We start from the raw sequence: 23,099 nt of genomic DNA on the forward strand, positions 1-23,099 counted from the left end.
TAGCGAGACGGTTAGGGTTAGGAAGGGACCTAGGGTTAGGGTTATGTTGAGGCCTAGGGTTAGCAAGACGGTTAGGGTTCGGATGGGACCAAGGGTTAGGGTTATGTTGAGGGCTAGGGTTAGCGAGACGGTTAGGGTTCGGATGGGACCTAGGGTTAGGGTTATGTTGAGGGCTAGGGTTAGCGAGACGGTTAGGGTTAGGATGGGATCTAGGGTTAGGGTTATGTTGAGGGCTAGGTTTAGCGAGACGGTTAGGGTTCAGATATGACCTAGGGATAGGGTTATGTTGAGGTCTAGGGTTAGCGTGACGGTTAGGGTTCGGATGGGACCTAGGGTTAGGGTTATGTTAAGGACTAGGTTTATAGAGACGGTTGGGGTTCGGATGGGACCTAGGGTTAGGGATATGTTGAGGGCTAGGGTTAGCGAGACGGTTAGGGTTAGGATGGGACCTAGGGTTAGGGTTATGTTGAGGGCTAGGGTTAGCGAGACGGTTAGGGTTAGGATGGGACCTAGGGTTAGGGTTATGTTGAGGGCTAGGGTTAGCGAGACCGTTAGGGTTAGGATGGGACCTAGGGTTAGGGTTATGTTGAGGGCTAGGGTTAGCGAGACGGTTAGGGTTAGGATGGGACCTAGGGTTAGGGTTATGTTGAGGGCTAGGGTTAGCGAGACGTTTAGGGTTAGGATGGGACCTAGGGTTAGGGTTATGTTGAGGCCTAGGGTTCGCGAGACGGTTAGTGTTCGGATGGTACCTAGGGTTAGGGTTATGTTGAGGGCTAGGGTTAGCGAGACGGTTAAGGTTCGGATTGGACCTAGGGTTAGGGTTATGTTGAGGGCTAGGGTTAGCGAGACGGTTAGGGTTAGGATGGGACCTAGGGTTAGGGTTATGTTGAGGGCTAGGGTTAGCGAGACGGTTAGGGTTCGGATGGGACCTAGGGTTAGGGTTATGTTGAGGGCTAGGGTTAGCGAGACGGTTAGGGTTCGGATGGGACCTAGGGTTAGGGTTATGTTGAGGGCTAGGGTTAGCGAGACGGTTAGGGTTAGGATGGGACCTAGGGTTAGGGTTATGTTGAGGGCTGGGGTTAGCGAGACGGTTAGGGTTAGGATGGGACCTAGGGTTAGGGTTATGTTGAGGACTAGGGTTAGCGAGACGGTTAGGGTTAGGATGGGACCTAGGGTTAGGGTTATGTTGAGGGCTAGGGTTAGCGAGATGGTTAGGGTTAGGATGGGACCTAGGGTTAGGGTTATGTTGAGGGCTAGGGTTAGCGAGACGGTTAGGGTTCGGATGGGACCTAGGATTAGGGTTATGTTGAGGGCTTGGGTTAGCGAGAGGTTTAGGGTTAGGAGGGGACCTAGGGTTAGGGTTATGTTGAGGGCTAGGGTTAGCGAGACGGTTAGGGTTAGGATGGGACCTAGGGTTAGGGTTATGTTGAGGGCTAGGGTTAGCGAGACGGTTAGGGTTAGGATGGGACCTAGGGTTAGGGTTATGTTGAGGGCTAGGATTAGCGAGACGGTTAGGGTCAGGATGGGACCTAGGGTTAGGGTTATGTTGAGGGCTAGGGTTAGCGAGACGGTTAGGGTTAGGATGGGACCTAGGGTTAGGGTTATGTTGAGGGCTAGGGTTAGCGAGACGGTTAGGGTTAGGATGGGACCTAGGGTTAGGGTTATGTTGAGGGCTAGGGTTAGCGAGACAGTTAGGGTTCGGATGGGACCTAGGGTTAGGGTTAAGTTGAGGGCTAGGTTTAGCGAGATGGTTAGGCTTAGGATGGGACCTAGGGTTAGGGTTATGTTGAGGGCTAGGGTTAGCGAGACGGTTAGGGTTAGGATGGGACCTAGGGTTAGGGTTATGTTGAGGCCTAGGGTTAGCGAGACGGTTAGGGTTCGGATGGGACCTAGGGTTAGGGTTATGTTGAGGGCTAGGGTTAGCGAGACGGTTAGGGTTCGGATGGGACCTAGGGTTAGGGTTATGTTGAGGGCTAGGGTTAGCGAGACGGTTAGGGTTAGGATGGGACCTAGGGTTAGGGTTATGTTGAGGGCTAGGGTTAGCGAGACGGTTAGGGTTAGGATGGGACCTAGGGTTAGGGTTATGTTGAGGGCTAGGGTTAGCGAGACGGTTAGGGTTAGGATGGGACCTAGGATTAGGGTTATGTTGAGGGCTAGGGTTAGCGAGACGGTTAGGGTTAGGATGGAACCTAGGGTTAGGGTTATGTTGAGGGCTAGGGTTAGCGAGACAGTTAGGGTTCGGATGGGACCTAGGATTAGGGTTATGTTGAGGGCTAGGGTTAGCCAGACGTTTAGGGTTAGGAGGGGACCTAGGGTTAGGGTTATGTTGAGGGCTAGGGTTAGCGAGACGGTTAGGGTTAGGATGGGACCTAGGGTTAGGGTTATGTTGAGGGCTAGGGTTAGCGAGACGGTTAGGGTTAGGATGGGACCTAGGGTTAGGGTTATGTTGAGGGCTAGGGTTATCGAGACCGTTAGGGTTAGGATGGGACCTAGGGTTAGGGTTATGTTGAGGGCTAGGGTTAGCGAGACGGTTAGGGTTAGGATGGGACCTAGGGTTAGGGTTATGTTGAGGGCTAGGGTTAGCGAGACCGTTAGGGTTAGGATGGGACCTAGGGTTAGGGTTATGTTGAGGGCTAGGGTTAGCGAGACGGTTAGGGTTAGGATGGGACCTAGGGTTAGGGTTATGTTGAGGGCTAGAGTTAGCGAGACGGTTAGGGTTAGGATGGGACCTAGGGTTAGGGTTATGTTGAGGGCTAGGGTTAGGGAGACGTTTAGGGTTAGGATGGGACCTAGGGTTAGGGTTATGTTGAGGGCTAGGGTTAGAGAGACGGTTAGGGTTAGGATGGGACCTAGGGTTAGGTTTATGTTGAGGGATAGGCTTAGCGAGACGGTTGTGGTTCGGATGGGACCTAGGTTTAGGGTTATATTGAGGGCTAGGGTTAGAGAGAAGGTTAGGGTTAGGATGGGACCTAGGGTTAGGGTTATGTTGAGGGCTAGGTTTATCGAGCCGGTTAGAGTTCGGATGGGACATAGGGTTAGGGTTATGTTGAGGGCTAGGGTTAGAGAGACGGTTAGGGTTAGGATGGGACCTAGGGTTAGGGTTATGTTGAGGGCTAGGGTTAGCGAGACGGTTAGGGTTAGGATGGGACCTAGGGTTAGGGTTATGTTGAGGGCTAGGGTTAGCGAGACGGTTAGGTTTAGGATGGGACCTAGGGTTAGGGTTATGTTGAGGGCTAGGGTTAGCGAGACGGTTAGGGTTAGGATGGGACCTAGGGTTAGGGTTATGTTGAGGGCTAGGCTTAGCGAGACGGTTGTGGTTCGGATGGGACCTAGCTTTAGGGTTATGTTGAGGGCTAGGGTTAGAGAGAAGGTTAGGGTTAAGATGGGACCTAGGGTTAGGGTTATGTTGAGGGCTAGGGTTATCGAGCCGGTTAGAGTTCAGATGGGACCTAGGATTAGGGTTATGTTGAGGGCTAGGGTTAGCGAGACGGTTAGGGTTAGGATGGGACTTAGGGTTAGGGTTATGTTGAGGGCTAGGGTTAGCGAGACGGTTAGGGTTCAGATAGGACCTAGGGTTAGGGTTATGTTGAGGGCTAGGGTTAGCGTGAAGGTTAGGGTTCGGATGGGACCTATGGTTAGGGTTATGTTAAGGGCTAGGTTTAGAGAGACGGTTGGGGTTCGGATGGGACCTAGGGTTAGGGTTATGTTGAGGGCTAGGGTTAGCGAGACGGTTAGGGTTCGGATGGGACCTAGGGTTAGGGTTATGTTGAGGGCTAGGGTTAGCGAGACGGTTAGGGTTAGGAAGGGACCTAGGGTTAGGGTTATGTTGAGGCCTAGGGTTAGCAAGACGGTTAGGGTTCGGATGGGACCAAGGGTTAGGGTTATGTTGAGGGCTAGGGTTAGCGAGACGGTTAGGGTTCGGATGGGACCTAGGGTTAGGGTTATGTTGAGGGCTAGGGTTAGCGAGACGGTTAGGGTTAGGATGGGACCTAAGGTTAGGGTTATTTTGAGGGCTAGGTTTAGCGAGACGGTTAGGGTTCAGATATGACCTAGGGATAGGGTTATGTTGCGGTCTAGGGTTAGCGTGACGGTTAGGGTTCGGATGGGACCTAGGGTTAGGGTTATGTTAAGGACTAGGTTTATAGAGACGGTTGGGGTTCGGATGGGACCTAGGGTTAGGGTTATGTTGAGGGCTAGGGTTAGCGAGACGGTTAGGGTTCGGATGGGACCTAGGATTAGGGTTATGTTGAGGGCTAGGGTTAGCGAGACGGTTAGGGTTAGGATGGGACCTAGGGTTGGGGTTATGTTGAGGCCTAGGGTTAGCGAGACGGTTAGGGTTCGGATGGGACCTAAAGTTAGGGTTATGTTGAGAGCTAGGGTTAGCGAGACGGTTAGGGTTAGGAGGGGACCTAGGGTTAGGGTTATGTTGAGGGCTAGGGTTAGCGAGACGGTTAGGGTTAGAATGGGACCTAGGGTTAGGGTTATGTTGACGGCTAGGGTTAGCGAGACGGTTAGGGTTAGGATGGGACCTAGGGTTAGGGTTATGTTGAGGGCTAGGGTTAGCGAGACGGTTAGGGTTAGGATGGGACCTAGGGTTAGGGTTATGTTGAGGGCTAGGGTTAGCGAGACGGTTAGGGTTAGGATGGGACCTAGGGTTAGGGTTATGTTGAGGGCTAGGGTTAGCGAGACGTTTAGGGTTAGGATGGGACCTAGGGTTAGGGTTATGTTGAGGCCTAGGGTTAGCGAGACGGTTAGGGTTCGGATGGGACCTAGGGTTAGGGTTACGTTGAGGGCTAGGGTTAGCGAGACGGTTAGGGTTCAGATAGGACCTAGGGATAGGGTTATGTTGAGGGCTAGGGTTAGCGTGACGGTTAGGGTTCGGATGGGACCTAGGGTTAGGGTTATGTTAAGGGCTAAGTTTATAGAGACGGTTGGGGTTCGGATGGGACCTAGGGTTAGGGTTATGTTGAGGGCTAGGGTTAGCGAGACGGTTAGGGTTCGGATAGGACCTAGGATTAGGGTTATGTTGAGGGCTAGGGTTAGCGAGACGGTTAGGGTTAGGATGGGACCTAGGGTTAGGGTTATGTTGAGGCCTAGGGTTAGCGAGACATTTAGGGTTCGGATGGGACCTAGGGTTAGGGTTATGTTGAGAGCTAGGGTTAGCGAGACGGTTAGGGTTAGGAGGGGACCTAGGGTTAGGGATATGTTGAGGGCTAGGGTTAGCGAGACGGTTAGGGTTAGGATGGGACCTAGGGTTAGGGTTATGTTGAGGGCTAGGGTTAGCGAGACGGTTAGGGTTAGGATGGGACCTAGGGTTAGGGTTATGTTGAGGGCTAGGGTTAGCGAGACCGTTAGGGTTAGGATGGGACCTAGGGTTAGGGTTATGTTGAGGGCTAGGGTTAGCGAGAAGGTTAGGGTTAGGATGGGACCTAGGGTTAGGGTTATGTTGAGGGCTAGGGTTAGCGAGACCGTTAGGGTTAGGATGGGACCTAGGGTTAGGGTTATGTTGAGGGCTAGTGTTAGCGAGACGGTTAGGGTTAGGATGGGACCTAGGGTTAGGGTTATGTTGAGGGCTAGGGTTAGCGAGACGGTTTGGGTGGATGGGACCTAGGGTTAGGGTTATGTTGAGGGCTAGGGATATAGAGACGGTTAGGGTTAGGATGGGACCTAGGGTTAGGTTTATGTTGAGGGCTAGGGTTAGCGAGACGGTTAGGGATAGGATGGGACCTAGGGTTAGGGTTATGTTGAGGGCTAGGGTTAGAGAGACGGTTAGGGTTAGGATGGGACCTAGGGTTAGGGTTATGTTGAGGGCAAGGCTTAGCGAAACGGTTGTGGTTCGGATGGGACCTAGGTTTAGGGTTATGTTGAGGGCTAGGGTTAGAGAGAAGGTTAGGGTTAGGATGGGACCTAGGGTTAGGGTTATGTTGAGGGCTAGGGTTATCGAGCCGGTTAGAGTTCGGATGGGACATAGGGTTAGGGTTATGTTGAGGGCTAGGGTTAGCGAGACGGTTAGGGTTAGGATGGGACCTAGGGTTAGGGTTATGTTGAGGGCTAGGGTTAGCGAGACGGTTAGGGTTCAGATAGGACCTAGGGTTAGGGTTATGTTGAGGGCTAGGGTTAGCGTGACGGTTAGGGTTCGGATGGGACCTAGGGTTAGGGTTATGTTAAGGGCTAGGTTTAGAGAGACGGTTGGGGTTCGGATGGGGCCTAGGGTTAGGGTTATGTTGAGGGCTAGGGTTAGCGAGACGGTTAGGGTTTGGATGGGACCTAGGATTAGGGTTATGTTCAGGACTAGGGTTAGCGAGACGGTTAGGGTTAGGATGGGACCTAGGGTTAGGGTTATGTTAAGGCCTAGGGTTAGCGAGACGGTTAGGGTTCGGATGGGACCTAGGGTTAGGGTTATGTTGAGAGCTAGGGTTAGCGAGACGGTTAGGGTTAGGAGAGGACCTAGGGTTAGGGTTATGTTGAGGGCTAGGGTTAGCGAGACGGTTAGGGTTAGGATGGGACCTAGGGTTAGAGTTATGTTGAGGGCTAGGGTTAGCGAGACGGTTAGGGTTAGGATGGGACCTAGGGTTAGGGTTATGTTGAGGGCTAGGGTTAGCGAGACCGTTAGGGTTAGGATGGGACCTAGGGTTAGGGTTATGTTGAGGGCTAGGGTTAGCGAGACGGTTAGGGTTAGGATGGGACCTAGGGTTAGGGTTATGTTGAGGGCTAGGGTTAGCGAGACGGTTAGAGTTAGGATGGGACCTAGGGTTAGGGTTATGTTGAGGGCTAGGTTTAGCGAGACGGTTAGGGTTTGGATGGGACCTAGGGTTAGGGTTATGTTGAGGGCTAGGGTTAGCGAGACGGTTAGGGTTAGGATGGGACCAAGGGTTAGGGTTATGTTGAGGGCTAGGGTTAGCGAGAACGTTAGGGTTAGGATGGGACCTAGGGTTAGGGTTATGTTGAGGGCTAGGGTTAGCGAGACGGTTAGGGTTAGGATGGGACCTAGGGTTAGGGTTATGTTGAGGGCTAGGGTTAGCGAGACGGTTAGGGTTAGGATGGGACCTAGGGTTAGGGTTATGTTGAGGGCTAGGCTTAGCGAGACGGTTGTGGTTCGGATGGGACCTAGGTTTAGGGTTATGTTGAGGGCTATGGTTAGAGAGAAGGTCAGGGTTAGGATGGGACCTAGGGTTAGGATTATGTTGAGGGCTAGGGTTATCGAGCCGGTTAGGGTTAGGATGGGACCTAGGGTTAGGGTTATGTTGAGGGCTAGGGTTAGCGAGACGGTTAGGGTTAGGATGGGACCTAGGGTTAGGGTTATGTTGAGGGCTAGGGTTAGCGAGACGGTTAGGGTTAGGATGGGACCTAGGGTTAGGGTTATGTTGAGGGCTAGGGTTAGCGAGACGGTTAGGGTTAGGATGGGACCTAGGGTTAGGGTTATGTTGAGGGCTAGGGTTAGCGAGACGGTGAGGGTTCGGATGGGACGTAGGGTTAGGGTTATGTTGAGGGCTAGGGTTAGCGAGACGGTTAGGGTTAGGATGGGACCTAGGGTTAGGGTTATGTTGAGGGCTAGGGTTAGCGAGACGGTTAGGGTTCGGATGGGACCTAGGGTTAGGGTTAAGTTGAGGGCTAGGGTTAGCGAGACGGTTAGGGTTAGGAGGGGACCTAGGGTTAGGGTTATGTTGAGGGCTAGGGTTAGCGAGACGGTTAGGGTTAGGATGGGACCTAGGGTTAGGGTTATGTTGAGGCCTAGGGTTAGCGAGACGGTTAGGGTTCGGATGGGACCTAGAGTTAGGGTTATGTTGAGGGCTAGGGTTAGCGAGACGGTTAGGGTTAGGATGGGACCTAGGGTTAGGGTTATGTTGAGGGCTAGGGTTAGCGAGACGGTTAGGGTTAGGATGGGACCTAGGGTTAGGGTTATGTTGAGGGCTAGGGTTAGCGAGACGGTTAGGGTTAGGATGGGACCTAGGGTTAGGGTTATGTTGAGGGCTAGGGTTAGCGAGACGGTTAGGGTTAGGATGGGACCTAGGGTTAGGGTTATGTTGAGGGCTAGGGTTAGCGAGACGGTTAGGGTTAGGATGGGACCTAGGGTTAGGGTTATGTTCAGGGCTAGGGTTAGCGAGACGGTTAGGGTTAGGATGGGACCTAGGGTTAGGGTTATGTTGAGGGCTAGGGTTAGCGAGACGGTTAGGGTTCGGATGGGACCTAGGGTTAGGGTTAACTTGAGGGCTAGGGTTAGCGAGACGGTTAGGGTTAGGAGGGGACCTAGGGTTAGGGTTATGTTGAGGGCTAGGGTTAGCGAGACGGTTAGGGTTAGGATGGGACCTAGGGTTAGGGTTATGTTGAGGCCTAGGGTTAGCGAGACGGTTAGGGTTCGGATGGGACCTAGGGTTAGGGTTATGTTGAGCGCTAGGTTTAGCGAGACGGTTAGGGTTAGGATGGGACCTAGGGTTAGGGTTATGTTGAGGGCTAGGGTTAGCGAGTCAGTTAGGGTTCGGATTGGACCTAGGATTAGGGTTATGTTGAGGGCTAGGGTTAGCGAGACGTTTAAGGTTAGGATGGGACCTAGGGTTAGGGTTATGTTGAGGGCTAGGGTTAGCGAGACGGTTAGGGTTAGGATGGAACCTAGGGTTAGGGTTATGTTGAGGGCTAGGGTTAGCGAGACCGTTAGGGTTAGGATGGGACCTAGGGTTAGGGTTATGTTGAGGGCTAGGGTTAGCGAGACGGTTAGGGTTAGGATGGGACCTAGGGTTAGGGTTATGTTGAGGGCTAGGGTTAGCGAGACCGTTAGGGTTAGGATGGGACCTAGGGTTAGGGTTATGTTGAGGGCTAGGGTTAGCGTGACGGTTAGGGTTCGGATGGGACCTAGGGTTAGGGTTATGTTAAGGGCTAAGTTTATAGAGACGGTTGGGGTTCGGATGGGACCTAGGGTTAGGGTTATGTTGAGGGCTAGGGTTAGCGAGACGGTTAGGGTTCGGATAGGACCTAGGATTAGGGTTATGTTGAGGGCTAGGGTTAGCGAGACGGTTAGGGTTAGGATGGGACCTAGGGTTAGGGTTATGTTGAGGCCTAGGGTTAGCGAGACATTTAGGGTTCGGATGGGACCTAGGGTTAGGGTTATGTTGAGAGCTAGGGTTAGCGAGACGGTTAGGGTTAGGAGGGGACCTAGGGTTAGGGATATGTTGAGGGCTAGGGTTAGCGAGACGGTTAGGGTTAGGATGGGACCTAGGGTTAGGGTTATGTTGAGGGCTAGGGTTAGCGAGACGGTTAGGGTTAGGATGGGACCTAGGGTTAGGGTTATGTTGAGGGCTAGGGTTAGCGAGACCGTTAGGGTTAGGATGGGACCTAGGGTTAGGGTTATGTTGAGGGCTAGGGTTAGCGAGAAGGTTAGGGTTAGGATGGGACCTAGGGTTAGGGTTATGTTGAGGGCTAGGGTTAGTGAGACCGTTAGGGTTAGGATGGGACCTAGGGTTAGGGTTATGTTGAGGGCTAGTGTTAGCGAGACGGTTAGGGTTAGGATGGGACCTAGGGTTAGGGTTATGTTGAGGGCTAGGGTTAGCGAGACGGTTTGGGTGGATGGGACCTAGGGTTAGGGTTATGTTGAGGGCTAGGGATATAGAGACGGTTAGGGTTAGGATGGGACCTAGGGTTAGGTTTATGTTGAGGGCTAGGGTTAGCGAGACGGTTAGGGATAGGATGGGACCTAGGGTTAGGGTTATGTTGAGGGCTAGGGTTAGAGAGACGGTTAGGGTTAGGATGGGACCTAGGGTTAGGGTTATGTTGAGGGCAAGGCTTAGCGAAACGGTTGTGGTTCGGATGGGACCTAGGTTTAGGGTTATGTTGAGGGCTAGGGTTAGAGAGAAGGTTAGGGTTAGGATGGGACCTAGGGTTAGGGTTATGTTGAGGGCTAGGGTTATCGAGCCGGTTAGAGTTCGGATGGGACATAGGGTTAGGGTTATGTTGAGGGCTAGGGTTAGCGAGACGGTTAGGGTTAGGATGGGACCTAGGGTTAGGGTTATGTTGAGGGCTAGGGTTAGCGAGACGGTTAGGGTTCAGATAGGACCTAGGGTTAGGGTTATGTTGAGGGCTAGGGTTAGCGTGACGGTTAGGGTTCGGATGGGACCTAGGGTTAGGGTTATGTTAAGGGCTAGGTTTAGAGAGACGGTTGGGGTTCGGATGGGGCCTAGGGTTAGGGTTATGTTGAGGGCTAGGGTTAGCGAGACGGTTAGGGTTTGGATGGGACCTAGGATTAGGGTTATGTTCAGGACTAGGGTTAGCGAGACGGTTAGGGTTAGGATGGGACCTAGGGTTAGGGTTATGTTAAGGCCTAGGGTTAGCGAGACGGTTAGGGTTCGGATGGGACCTAGGGTTAGGGTTATGTTGAGAGCTAGGGTTAGCGAGACGGTTAGGGTTAGGAGAGGACCTAGGGTTAGGGTTATGTTGAGGGCTAGGGTTAGCGAGACGGTTAGGGTTAGGATGGTACCTAGGGTTAGAGTTATGTTGAGGGCTAGGGTTAGCGAGACGGTTAGGGTTAGGATGGGACCTAGGGTTAGGGTTATGTTGAGGGCTAGGGTTAGCGAGACCGTTAGGGTTAGGATGGGACCTAGGGTTAGGGTTATGTTGAGGGCTAGGGTTAGCGAGACGGTTAGGGTTAGGATGGGACCTAGGGTTAGGGTTATGTTGAGGGCTAGGGTTAGCGAGACGGTTAGGGTTAGGATGGGACCTAGGGTTAGGGTTATGTTGAGGGCTAGGGTTAGCGAGACGGTTAGGGTTTGGATGGGACCTAGGGTTAGGGTTATGTTGAGGGCTAGGGTTAGCGAGACGGTTAGGGTTAGGATGGGACCAAGGGTTAGGGTTATGTTGAGGGCTAGGGTTAGCGAGAACGTTAGGGTTAGGATGGGACCTAGGGTTAGGGTTATGTTGAGGGCTAGGGTTAGCGAGACGGTTAGGGTTAGGATGGGACCTAGGGTTAGGGTTATGTTGAGGGCTAGGGTTAGCGAGACGGTTAGGGTTAGGATGGGACCTAGGGTTAGGGTTATGTTGAGGGCTAGGCTTAGCGAGACGGTTGTGGTTCGGATGGGACCTAGGTTTAGGGTTATGTTGAGGGCTATGGTTAGAGAGAAGGTTAGGGTTAGGATGGGACCTAGGGTTAGGGTTATGTTGAGGGCTAGGGTTATCGAGCCGGTTAGGGTTAGGATGGGACCTAGGGTTAGGGTTATGTTGAGGGCTAGGGTTAGCGAGACGGTTAGGGTTAGGATGGGACCTAGGGTTAGGGTTATGTTGAGGGCTAGGGTTAGCGAGACGGTTAGGGTTAGGATGGGACCTAGGGTTAGGGTTATGTTGAGGGCTAGGGTTAGCGAGACGGTTAGGGTTAGGATGGGACCTAGGGTTAGGGTTATGTTGAGGGCTAGGGTTAGCGAGACGGTGAGGGTTCGGATGGGACGTAGGGTTAGGGTTATGTTGAGGGCTAGGGTTAGCGAGACGGTTAGGGTTAGGATGGGACCTAGGGTTAGGGTTATGTTGAGGGCTAGGGTTAGCGAGACGGTTAGGGTTCGGATGGGACCTAGGGTTAGGGTTAAGTTGAGGGCTAGGGTTAGCGAGACGGTTAGGGTTAGGAGGGGACCTAGGGTTAGGGTTATGTTGAGGGCTAGGGTTAGCGAGACGGTTAGGGTTAGGATGGGACCTAGGGTTAGGGTTATGTTGAGGCCTAGGGTTAGCGAGACGGTTAGGGTTCGGATGGGACCTAGGGTTAGGGTTATGTTGAGGGCTAGGGTTAGCGAGACGGTTAGGGTTAGGATGGGACCTAGGGTTAGGGTTATGTTGAGGGCTAGGGTTAGCGAGACGGTTAGGGTTAGGATGGGACCTAGGGTTAGGGTTATGTTGAGGGCTAGGGTTAGCGAGACGGTTAGGGTTAGGATGGGACCTAGGGTTAGGGTTATGTTGAGGGCTAGGGTTAGCGAGACGGTTAGGGTTAGGATGGGACCTAGGGTTAGGGTTATGTTGAGGGCTAGGGTTAGCGAGACGGTTAGGGTTAGGATGGGACCTAGGGTTAGGGTTATGTTCAGGGCTAGGGTTAGCGAGACGGTTAGGGTTAGGATGGGACCTAGGGTTAGGGTTATGTTGAGGGCTAGGGTTAGCGAGACGGTTAGGGTTCGGATGGGACCTAGGGTTAGGGTTAACTTGAGGGCTAGGGTTAGCGAGACGGTTAGGGTTAGGAGGGGACCTAGGGTTAGGGTTATGTTGAGGGCTAGGGTTAGCGAGACGGTTAGGGTTAGGATGGGACCTAGGGTTAGGGTTATGTTGAGGCCTAGGGTTAGCGAGACGGTTAGGGTTCGGATGGGACCTAGGGTTAGGGTTATGTTGAGCGCTAGGTTTAGCGAGACGGTTAGGGTTAGGATGGGACCTAGGGTTAGGGTTATGTTGAGGGCTAGGGTTAGCGAGTCAGTTAGGGTTCGGATTGGACCTAGGATTAGGGTTATGTTGAGGGCTAGGGTTAGCGAGACGTTTAAGGTTAGGATGGGACCTAGGGTTAGGGTTATGTTGAGGGCTAGGGTTAGCGAGACGGTTAGGGTTAGGATGGAACCTAGGGTTAGGGTTATGTTGAGGGCTAGGGTTAGCGAGACCGTTAGGGTTAGGATGGGACCTAGGGTTAGGGTTATGTTGAGGGCTAGGGTTAGCGAGACGGTTAGGGTTAGGATGGGACCTAGGGTTAGGGTTATGTTGAGGGCTAGGGTTAGCGAGACCGTTAGGGTTAGGATGGGACCTAGGGTTAGGGTTATGTTGAGGGCTAGGGTTAGCGTGACGGTTAGGGTTCGGATGGGACCTAGGGTTAGGGTTATGTTAAGGGCTAAGTTTATAGAGACGGTTGGGGTTCGGATGGGACCTAGGGTTAGGGTTATGTTGAGGGCTAGGGTTAGCGAGACGGTTAGGGTTCGGATAGGACCTAGGATTAGGGTTATGTTGAGGGCTAGGGTTAGCGAGACGGTTAGGGTTAGGATGGGACCTAGGGTTAGGGTTATGTTGAGGCCTAGGGTTAGCGAGACATTTAGGGTTCGGATGGGACCTAGGGTTAGGGTTATGTTGAGAGCTAGGGTTAGCGAGACGGTTAGGGTTAGGAGGGGACCTAGGGTTAGGGATATGTTGAGGGCTAGGGTTAGCGAGACGGTTAGGGTTAGGATGGGACCTAGGGTTAGGGTTATGTTGAGGGCTAGGGTTAGCGAGACGGTTAGGGTTAGGATGGGACCTAGGGTTAGGGTTATGTTGAGGGCTAGGGTTAGCGAGACCGTTAGGGTTAGGATGGGACCTAGGGTTAGGGTTATGTTGAGGGCTAGGGTTAGCGAGAAGGTTAGGGTTAGGATGGGACCTAGGGTTAGGGTTATGTTGAGGGCTAGGGTTAGCGAGACCGTTAGGGTTAGGATGGGACCTAGGGTTAGGGTTATGTTGAGGGCTAGTGTTAGCGAGACGGTTAGGGTTAGGATGGGACCTAGGGTTAGGGTTATGTTGAGGGCTAGGGTTAGCGAGACGGTTTGGGTGGATGGGACCTAGGGTTAGGGTTATGTTGAGGGCTAGGGATATAGAGACGGTTAGGGTTAGGATGGGACCTAGGGTTAGGTTTATGTTGAGGGCTAGGGTTAGCGAGACGGTTAGGGATAGGATGGGACCTAGGGTTAGGGTTATGTTGAGGGCTAGGGTTAGAGAGACGGTTAGGGTTAGGATGGGACCTAGGGTTAGGGTTATGTTGAGGGCAAGGCTTAGCGAAACGGTTGTGGTTCGGATGGGACCTAGGTTTAGGTTTATGTTGAGGGCTAGGGTTAGAGAGAAGGTTAGGGTTAGGATGGGACCTAGGGTTAGGGTTATGTTGAGGGCTAGGGTTATCGAGCCGGTTAGAGTTCGGATGGGACATAGGGTTAGGGTTATGTTGAGGGCTAGGGTTAGCGAGACGGTTAGGGTTAGGATGGGACCTAGGGTTAGGGTTATGTTGAGGGCTAGGGTTAGCGAGACGGTTAGGGTTCAGATAGGACCTAGGGTTAGGGTTATGTTGAGGGCTAGGGTTAGCGTGACGGTTAGGGTTCGGATGGGACCTAGGGTTAGGGTTATGTTAAGGGCTAGGTTTAGAGAGACGGTTGGGGTTCGGATGGGGCCTAGGGTTAGGGTTATGTTGAGGGCTAGGGTTAGCGAGACGGTTAGGGTTTGGATGGGACCTAGGATTAGGGTTATGTTCAGGACTAGGGTTAGCGAGACGGTTAGGGTTAGGATGGGACCTAGGGTTAGGGTTATGTTAAGGCCTAGGGTTAGCGAGACGGTTAGGGTTCGGATGGGACCTAGGGTTAGGGTTATGTTGAGAGCTAGGGTTAGCGAGACGGTTAGGGTTAGGAGAGGACCTAGGGTTAGGGTTATGTTGAGGGCTAGGGTTAGCGAGACGGTTAGGGTTAGGATGGGACCTAGGGTTAGAGTTATGTTGAGGGCTAGGGTTAGCGAGACGGTTAGGGTTAGGATGGGACCTAGGGTTAGGGTTATGTTGAGGGCTAGGGTTAGCGAGACCGTTAGGGTTAGGATGGGACCTAGGGTTAGGGTTATGTTGAGGGCTAGGGTTAGCGAGACGGTTAGGGTTAGGATGGGACCTAGGGTTAGGGTTATGTTGAGGGCTAGGGTTAGCGAGACGGTTAGGGTTAGGATGGGACCTAGGGTTAGGGTTATGTTGAGGGCTAGGGTTAGCGAGACGGTTAGGGTTTGGATGGGACCTAGGGTTAGGGTTATGTTGAGGGCTAGGGTTAGCGAGACGGTTAGGGTTAGGATGGGACCAAGGGTTAGGGTTATGTTGAGGGCTAGGGTTAGCGAGAACGTTAGGGTTAGGATGGGACCTAGGGTTAGGGTTATGTTGAGGGCTAGGGTTAGCGAGACGGTTAGGGTTAGGATGGGACCTAGGGTTAGGGTTATGTTGAGGGCTAGGGTTAGCGAGACGGTTAGGGTTAGGATGGGACCTAGGGTTAGGGTTATGTTGAGGGCTAGGCTTAGCGAGACGGTTGTGGTTCGGATGGGACCTAGGTTTAGGGTTATGTTGAGGGCTATGGTTAGAGAGAAGGTTAGGGTTAGGATGGGACCTAGGGTTAGGGTTATGTTGAGGGCTAGGGTTATCGAGCCGGTTAGGGTTAGGATGGGACCTAGGGTTAGGGTTATGTTGAGGGCTAGGGTTAGCGAGACGGTTAGGGTTAGGATGGGACCTAGGGTTAGGGTTATGTTGAGGGCTAGGGTTAGCGAGACGGTTAGGGTTAGGATGGGACCTAGGGTTAGGGTTATGTTGAGGGCTAGGGTTAGCGAGACGGTTAGGGTTAGGATGGGACCTAGGGTTAGGGTTATGTTGAGGGCTAGGGTTAGCGAGACGGTGAGGGTTCGGATGGGACGTAGGGTTAGGGTTATGTTGAGGGCTAGGGTTAGCGAGACGGTTAGGGTTAGGATGGGACCTAGGGTTAGGGTTATGTTGAGGGCTAGGGTTAGCGAGACGGTTAGGGTTCGGATGGGACCTAGGGTTAGGGTTAAGTTGAGGGCTAGGGTTAGCGAGACGGTTAGGGTTAGGAGGGGACCTAGGGTTAGGGTTATGTTGAGGGCTAGGGTTAGCGAGACGGTTAGGGTTAGGATGGGACCTAGGGTTAGGGTTATGTTGAGGCCTAGGGTTAGCGAGACGGTTAGGGTTCGGATGGGACCTAGGGTTAGGGTTATGTTGAGGGCTAGGGTTAGCGAGACGGTTAGGGTTAGGATGGGACCTAGGGTTAGGGTTATGTTGAGGGCTAGGGTTAGCGAGACGGTTAGGGTTAGGATGGGACCTAGGGTTAGGGTTATGTTGAGGGCTAGGGTTAGCGAGACGGTTAGGGTTAGGATGGGACCTAGGGTTAGGGTTATGTTGAGGGCTAGGGTTAGCGAGACGGTTAGGGTTAGGATGGGACCTAGGGTTAGGGTTATGTTGAGGGCTAGGGTTAGCGAGACGGTTAGGGTTAGGATGGGACCTAGGGTTAGGGTTATGTTCAGGGCTAGGGTTAGCGAGACGGTTAGGGTTAGGATGGGACCTAGGGTTAGGGTTATGTTGAGGGCTAGGGTTAGCGAGACGGTTAGGGTTCGGATGGGACCTAGGGTTAGGGTTAACTTGAGGGCTAGGGTTAGCGAGACGGTTAAGGTTAGGAGGGGACCTAGGGTTAGGGTTATGTTGAGGGCTAGGGTTAGCGAGACGGTTAGGGTTAGGATGGGACCTAGGGTTAGGGTTATGTTGAGGCCTAGGGTTAGCGAGACGGTTAGGGTTCGGAAGGGACCTAGGGTTAGGGTTATGTTGAGCGCTAGGGTTAGCGAGACGGTTAGGGTTAGGATGGGACCTAGGGTTAGGGTTATGTTGAGGGCTAGGGTTAGCGAGTCAGTTAGGGTTCGGATGGGACCTAGGATTAGGGTTATGTTGAGGGCTAGGGTTAGCGAGACGTTTAAGGTTAGGATGGGACCTAGGGTTAGGGTTATGTTGAGGGCTAGGGTTAGCGAGACGGTTAGGGTTAGGATGGAACCTAGGGTTAGGGTTATGTTGAGGGCTAGGGTTAGCGAGACCGTTAGGGTTAGGATGGGACCTAGGGTTAGGGTTATGTTGAGGGCTAGGGTTAGCGAGACGGTTAGGGTTAGGATGGGACCTAGGGTTAGGGTTATGTTGAGGGCTAGGGTTAGCGAGACCGTTAGGGTTAGGATGGGACCTAGGGTTAGGGTTATGTTGAGGGCTAGGGTTAGCGAGACGGTTAGGGTTAGGATGGGACCTAGGGTTAGGGTTATGTTGAGGGCTAGGGTTAGCGAGACGGTTAGGGTTAGGATGGGACCTAGGGTTAGGGTTATGTTGAGGGCTAGGGTTAGCGAGACGGTTAGGGTTAGGATGGGACCTAGGGTTAGGGTTATGTTGAGGGCTAGGGTTAGCGAGACGGTTAGGGTTAGGATGGGACCTAGGGTTAGGGTTATGTTGAGGGCTAGGGTTAGCGAGACGGTTAGGGTTTGGATGGGACCTAGGGTTAGGGTTATGTTGAGGGCTAGGGTTAGCGAGACGGTTAGGGTTCGGATGGGACCTAGGGTTAGGGTTAAGTTGAGGGCTAGGGTTAGCGAGACGGTTAGGGTTAGGAGGGGACCTAGGGTTAGGGTTATGTTGAGGGCTAGGTTTAGCGAGACGGTTAGGGTTAGGAGGGGACCTAGGGTTAGGGTTATGTTGAGGCCTAGGGTTAGCGAGACGGTTAGGGTTCGGATGGGACCTAGGGTTAGGGTTATGTTGAGGGCTAGGGTTAGCGAGACGGTTAGGGTTAGGATGGGACCTAGGGTTAGGGTTATGTTGAAAGCTAGGGTTAGCGAGACGGTTAGGGTTAGGATGGGATCTAGGGTTAGGGTTATGTTGAGGGCTAGGGTTAGCGAGACGGTTAGGGTTAGAATGGGACCTAGGGTTAGGGTTATGTTGAGGGCTAGGGTTAGCGAGACGTTTAGGGTTAGGATGGGACCTAGGGTTAGGGTTATGTTGAGGGCTACGGTTAGCGAGACGTTTAGGGTTAGGATGGGACCTAGGGTTAGGGTTATGTTGAGGGCTAGGGTTAGCGAGACGGTTAGGGTTAGGATGGGACCTAGGGTTAGGGTTATGTTGAGGGCTAGGGTTAGCGAGACGGTTAGGGTTAGGATGGGACCTAGGGTTAGGGTTATGTTGAGGGCTAGGGTTAGCGAGACGGTTAGGGTTAGGATGGGACCTAGGGTTAGGGTTATGTTGAGGGCTAGGGTTAGCGAGACGGTTAGGGTTAGGAGGGGACCTAGGGTTAGGGTTATGTTGAGGACTAGGGTTAGCGAGACGGTTAGGGTTAGGATGGGACCTAGGGTTAGGGTTATGTTGAGGGCTAGGGTTAGCGAGACGGTTAGGGTTAGGATGGGACCTAGGGTTAGGGTTATGTTGAGGGCTAGGGTTAGCGAGACCGTTAGGGTTAGGATGGGACCTAGGGTTAGGGTTATGTTGAGGGCTAGGGTTAGCGAGACGGTTAGGGTTAGGATGGGACCTAGGGTTAGGGTTATGTTGAGGCCTAGGGTTAGCGAGACGGTTAGGGTTAGGATGGGACCTAGGGTTAGGGTTATGTTGAGGGCTAGGGTTAGCGAGACGGTTAGGGTTCGGATGGGACCTAGGGTTAGGGTTAAGTTGAGGGCTAGGGTTAGCGAGACGGTTAGGGTTAGGAGGGGACCTAGGGTTAGGGTTATGTTGAGGGCTAGGGTTAGCGAGACGGTTAGGGTTAGTATGGGACCTAGGGTTAGGGTTATGTTGAGGCCTAGGGTTAGCGAGACGGTTAGGGTTCGGATGGGACCTAGGGTTAGGGTTATGTTGAGGGCTAGGGTTAGCGAGACCGTTAGGGTTAGGATGGGACCTAGGGTTAGGGTTATGTTGAGGGCTAGGGTTAGCGAGACGGTTAGGGTTAGGATGGGACCTAGGGTTAGGGTTATGTTGAGGGCTAGGGTTAGCGAGACGGTTAGGGTTAGGATGGGACCTAGGGTTAGGGTTATGTTGAGGGCTAGGGTTAGCGAGACGGTTAGGGTTAGGATGGGACCTAGGGTTAGGGTTATGTTGAGGGCTAGGGTTAGCGAGACGGTTAGGGTTAGGATGGGACCTAGGGTTAGGGTTATGTTGAGGGCTAGGGTTAGCGAGACGGTTAGGGTTAGGATGGGACCTAGGGTTAGGGTTATGTTGAGGGCTAGGTTTAGCGAGACGGTTAGGGTTCGGATGGGACCTAGGGTTAGGGTTAACATGAGGGCTAGGGTTAGCGATACGGTTAGGGTTAGGAGGGGACCTAGGGTTAGGGTTATGTTGAGGGCTAGGGTTAGCGAGACGGTTAGGGTTAGGATGGGACCTAGGGTTAGGGTTATGTTGAGGCCTAGGGTTAGCGAGACGGTTAAGGTTCGGATGGGACCTAGGGTTAGGGTTATGTTGAGCGCTAGGGTTAGCGAGACGGTTAGGGTTCGGATCGGACCTAGGGTTAGGGTTATGTTGAGGGCTAGGGTTAGCGAGACGGTTAGGGTTAGGATGGGACCTAGGGTTAGGGTTATGTTGAGGGCTAGGGTTAGCGAGACGGTTAGGGTTAGGATGGGACCTAGGGTTAGGGTTATGTTGAGGGTAGGGTTAGCGAGACGGTTAGGGTCGGATAGGACCTAGGGTTAGGGTTATGTTGAGGGCTAGGGTTAACGAGACGGTTAGGGTTAGGATGGGACCTAGGGTTAGGGTTATGTTGAGGGGTAGGGTTAGCGAGACGGTTAGGGTTAGGATGGGACCTAGGGTTAGGGTTATGTTGAGGGCTAGTGTTAGCGAGACGGTTAAGGTTAGGATGGGACCTAGGGTTAGGGTTATGTTGAGGGCTAGGGTTAGCGAGACGGTTACGGTTAGGATGGGACCTAGGGTTAGGGTTATGTTGAGGGCTAGGGTTAGCGAGACGGTTAGGGTTAGGATGGGACCTAGGGTTAGGGTTATGTTGAGGGCTAGGGTTAGCGAGACGGTTAGGGTTAGGATGGGACCTAGGGTTAGCGTTATGTTGAGGGCTAGGTTTAGCGAGACTGTTAGGGTTAGGATGGGACCTAGGGTTAGGGTTATGTTGAGGGCTAGGGTTAGCGAGACGGTTAGGGTTAGGATGGGACCTAGGGTTAGGGTTATGTTGAGGGCTAGGGTTAGCGAGACGGTTAGGGTTCAGATGGGACCTAGGGTTAGGGTTATGTTGAGGGCTAGGGTTAGCGTCACGGTTAGGATTCGAATGGGACCTAGGGTTAGGGTTATGTTGAGGGCTAGGTTTAGAGAGACGGTTGGGGTTCGGATGGGACCTACGGTTAGGGTTATGTTGAGGGCTAGGGTTAGCAAGACGCTTAGGGTTAGGATGGGACCTAGGGTTAGGGTTATGTTGAGGGCTAGGGTTAGCGAGACGGTTAGGGTTAGGATGGGACCTAGGGTTAGGGTTATGTTGAGGGCTAAGCTTAGCGTGACGGTTAGGGTTCGGATGGGACCTAGGGTTAGGGTTATGTTAAGGGCTAGGTTTATAGAGACGGTTGGGGTTCGGATGGGACTAGCGTTAGGGTTATGTTGAGGGCTAGGGTTAGCGAGACGGTTAGGGTTAGGATGGGACCTAGAGTTAGGGTTATGTTGAGGCCTAGGGTTAGCGAGACGGTTAGGGTTAGGATGGGACCTAGGGTTAGGGTTATGTTGAGGGCTAGGGTTAGCGAGACGGTTAGGGTTAGGATGGGACCTAGGGTTAGGGTTATGTTGAGGGCTAGGTTTAGCGAGACGGTTAGGGTTAGGATGGGACCTAGGGTTAGGGTTATGTTGAGGGCTAGGGTTAGCGAGACGGTTAGGGTTAGGATGGGACCTAGGGTTAGGGTTATGTTGAGGGCTAGGGTTAGCGAGACGGTTAGGGTTCAGATAGGACCTAGGGTTAGGGTTATGTTGAGGGCTAGGGTTAGCGTGACGGTTAGGGTTCGGATGGGACCTAGGGTTAGGGTTATGTTGAGGGCTAGGTTTAGAGAGACGGTTGGGGTTCGGATGGGACCTAGGGTTAGGGTTATGTTTAGGGCTAGGGTTAGCGACACTGTTAGGGTTCGGATGGGACCTAGTGTTAGGGTTATGTTGAGGGCTAGGGTTAGCGAGACGGTTAGGGTTAGGATGGGACCTAGGGTTAGGGTTATGTTGAGGCCTAGGGTTAGCGAGACGGTTAGGGTTAGGATGGGACCTAGGGATAGGGTTATGTTGAGGGCTAGGGTTAGCGAGACGGTTAGGGTTAGGATGGGACCTAGGGTTAGGGTTATGTTGAGGGCTAGGGTTAGCGAAACGGTTAAGGTTAGGATGGGACCTAGGGTTAGGGTTATGTTGAGGGCTAGGGTTAGCGAGACGGTTAGGGTTAGGATGGGACCTAGGGTTAGGGTTATGTTGAGGCCTAGGGTTAGCGTGACGGTTAGGGTTAGGATGGGACCTAGGGATAGGGTTATGTTGAGGGCTAGGGTTAGCGAGACGGTTAGGGTTAGGATGGGACCTAGGGTTAGGGTTATGTTGAGGGTTAGGGTTAGCGAGACGGTTAGGGTTCAGATAGGACCTAGGGTTAGGGTTATGTTGAGGGCTAGGGTTAGCGTGACGGTTAGGGTTCGGATGGGACCTAGGGTTAGGGTTATGTTAAGGGCTAGGTTTATAGAGACGGTTGGGGTTCGGATGGGACTAGCGTTAGGGTTATGTTGAGGGCTAGGGTTAGCGAGACGGTTAGGGTTCGGATGGGACCTAGGGTTAGGATTATGTTGACGGCTAGGGTTTGCGAGACGGTTAGGGTTAGGATGGGACCTAGGGTTAGGGTTATGTTGAGGCCTAGGGTTAGCGAGACGGTTAGGGTTAGGATGGGACCTAGTGTTAGGGTTATGTTGAGGGCTAGGGTTAGCGAGACGGTTAGGGTTAGGATGGGACCTAGGGTTAGGGTTATGTTGAGGGCTAGGGTTAGCGAGACGGTTAGGGTTAGGATGGGACCTAGGGTTAGGGTTATGTTGAGGGCTAGGGTTAGCGAGACGGTTAGGGTTAGAATGGGACCTAGGGTTAGGGTTATGTTGAGGGCTAGGGTTAGCGAGACGGTTACGGTTAGGATGGGACCTAGGGTTAGGGTTATGTTGAGGGCTAGGGTTAGCGAGACGGTTAGGGTTCAGATAGGACCTAGGGTTAGGGTTATGTTGCGGGCTAAGGTTAGCGTGACGGTTAGGGTTCGGATGGGACCTAGGGTTAGGGTTATGTTGAGGGCTAGGTTTAGAGAGACTGTTGGGGTTCGGATGGGACCTAGGGTTAGGGTTATGTTGAGGGCTAGGGTTAGCGAGACGGTTAGGGTTCGGATGGGACCTAGGGTTAGGGTTATGTTGAGGGCTAGGGTTAGAGAGACAGTTAGGGTTAGGATGGGACCTAGGGTTAGGGTTATGTTGAGGCCTAGGGTTAGCTAGACGGTTAGGGTTAGGATGGGACCTAGGGATAGGGTTATGTTGAGGGCTAGGGTTAGCGAGACGGTTAGGGTTAGGATGGGACCTAGGGTTAGGGTTATGTTGAGGGCTATGGTTAGCGAGACAGTTAGGGTTAGGATGGGACCTAGCGTTAGGGTTATGTTGAGGGCTAGGGATAGCGAGACGGTTAGGGTTAGGATGGGACCTAGGGTTAGGGTTATGTTGAGGGCTAGGGTTAGCGAGACGGTTAGGGTTAGGATGGGACCTAGGGTTAGGGTTATGTTGAGGGCTAGGGTTAGCGAGACGGTAAGGGTTAGGATAGGACCTAGGGTTAGGGTTATGTTGAGGGCTAGGGTTAGCGAGACTGTTAGGGTTAGGATGGGACCTAGGGTTAGGGTTATGTTGAGGGCTAGGGTTAGCGAGACGGTTAGGGTTAGGATGGGACCTAGGGTTAGGGTTATGTTGAGGGCTAGGTTTAGCGAGACAGTTAGGGTTCAGATAGGACCTAGGGTTAGGGTTATGTTGAGGGCTAGGATTAGCGTGACGGTTAGGGTTCGGATGGGACCTAGGGTTAGGGTTATGTTAAGGGCTAGGTTTATAGAGACTGTTGGGGTTCGGATGGGACCTAGGGTTAGGGTTATGTTGAGGGCTAGGGTTAGCGAGACGGTTAGGGTTCGGATAGGACCTAGGGTTAGGGTTATGTTAAGGGCTAGGTTTATAGAGACGGTTGGGGTTCGGAAGGGACCTAGGGTTAGGGTTATGTTGAGGGCTAGGGTTAACGAGACGGTTAGGGTTAGGATGGGACCTAGGGTTAGGGTTATGTTGAGGGCTTGGGTTAGCGAGACGGTTAGGGTTAGGATGGGACCTAGGGTTAGGGTTATGTTGAGGGCTAGGGTTAGAGAGACGGTTAGGGTTCGGATGGGACCTAGGGTTAGGGTTATGTTGAGGGCTAGGGTTAGCGAGACGGTTAGGGTTAGGATGGGACCTAGGGTTAGGGTTATGTTGAGGGCTAGGGTTAGCGAGACGGTTAGGGTTAGGATGGGACCTAGGGTTAGGGTTATGTTGAGGGCTTGGGTTAGCGAGACGGTTAGGGTTAGGATGGGACCTAGGGTTAGGGTTTTGTTGAGGGCTAGGGTTAGCGAGAC

This window comes from Miniopterus natalensis, chromosome 11 (genome assembly GCF_054644295.1).
Source record: "Miniopterus natalensis isolate mMinNat1 chromosome 11, mMinNat1.hap1, whole genome shotgun sequence".
NCBI classification, from domain to species: domain Eukaryota; kingdom Metazoa; phylum Chordata; class Mammalia; order Chiroptera; family Miniopteridae; genus Miniopterus; species Miniopterus natalensis.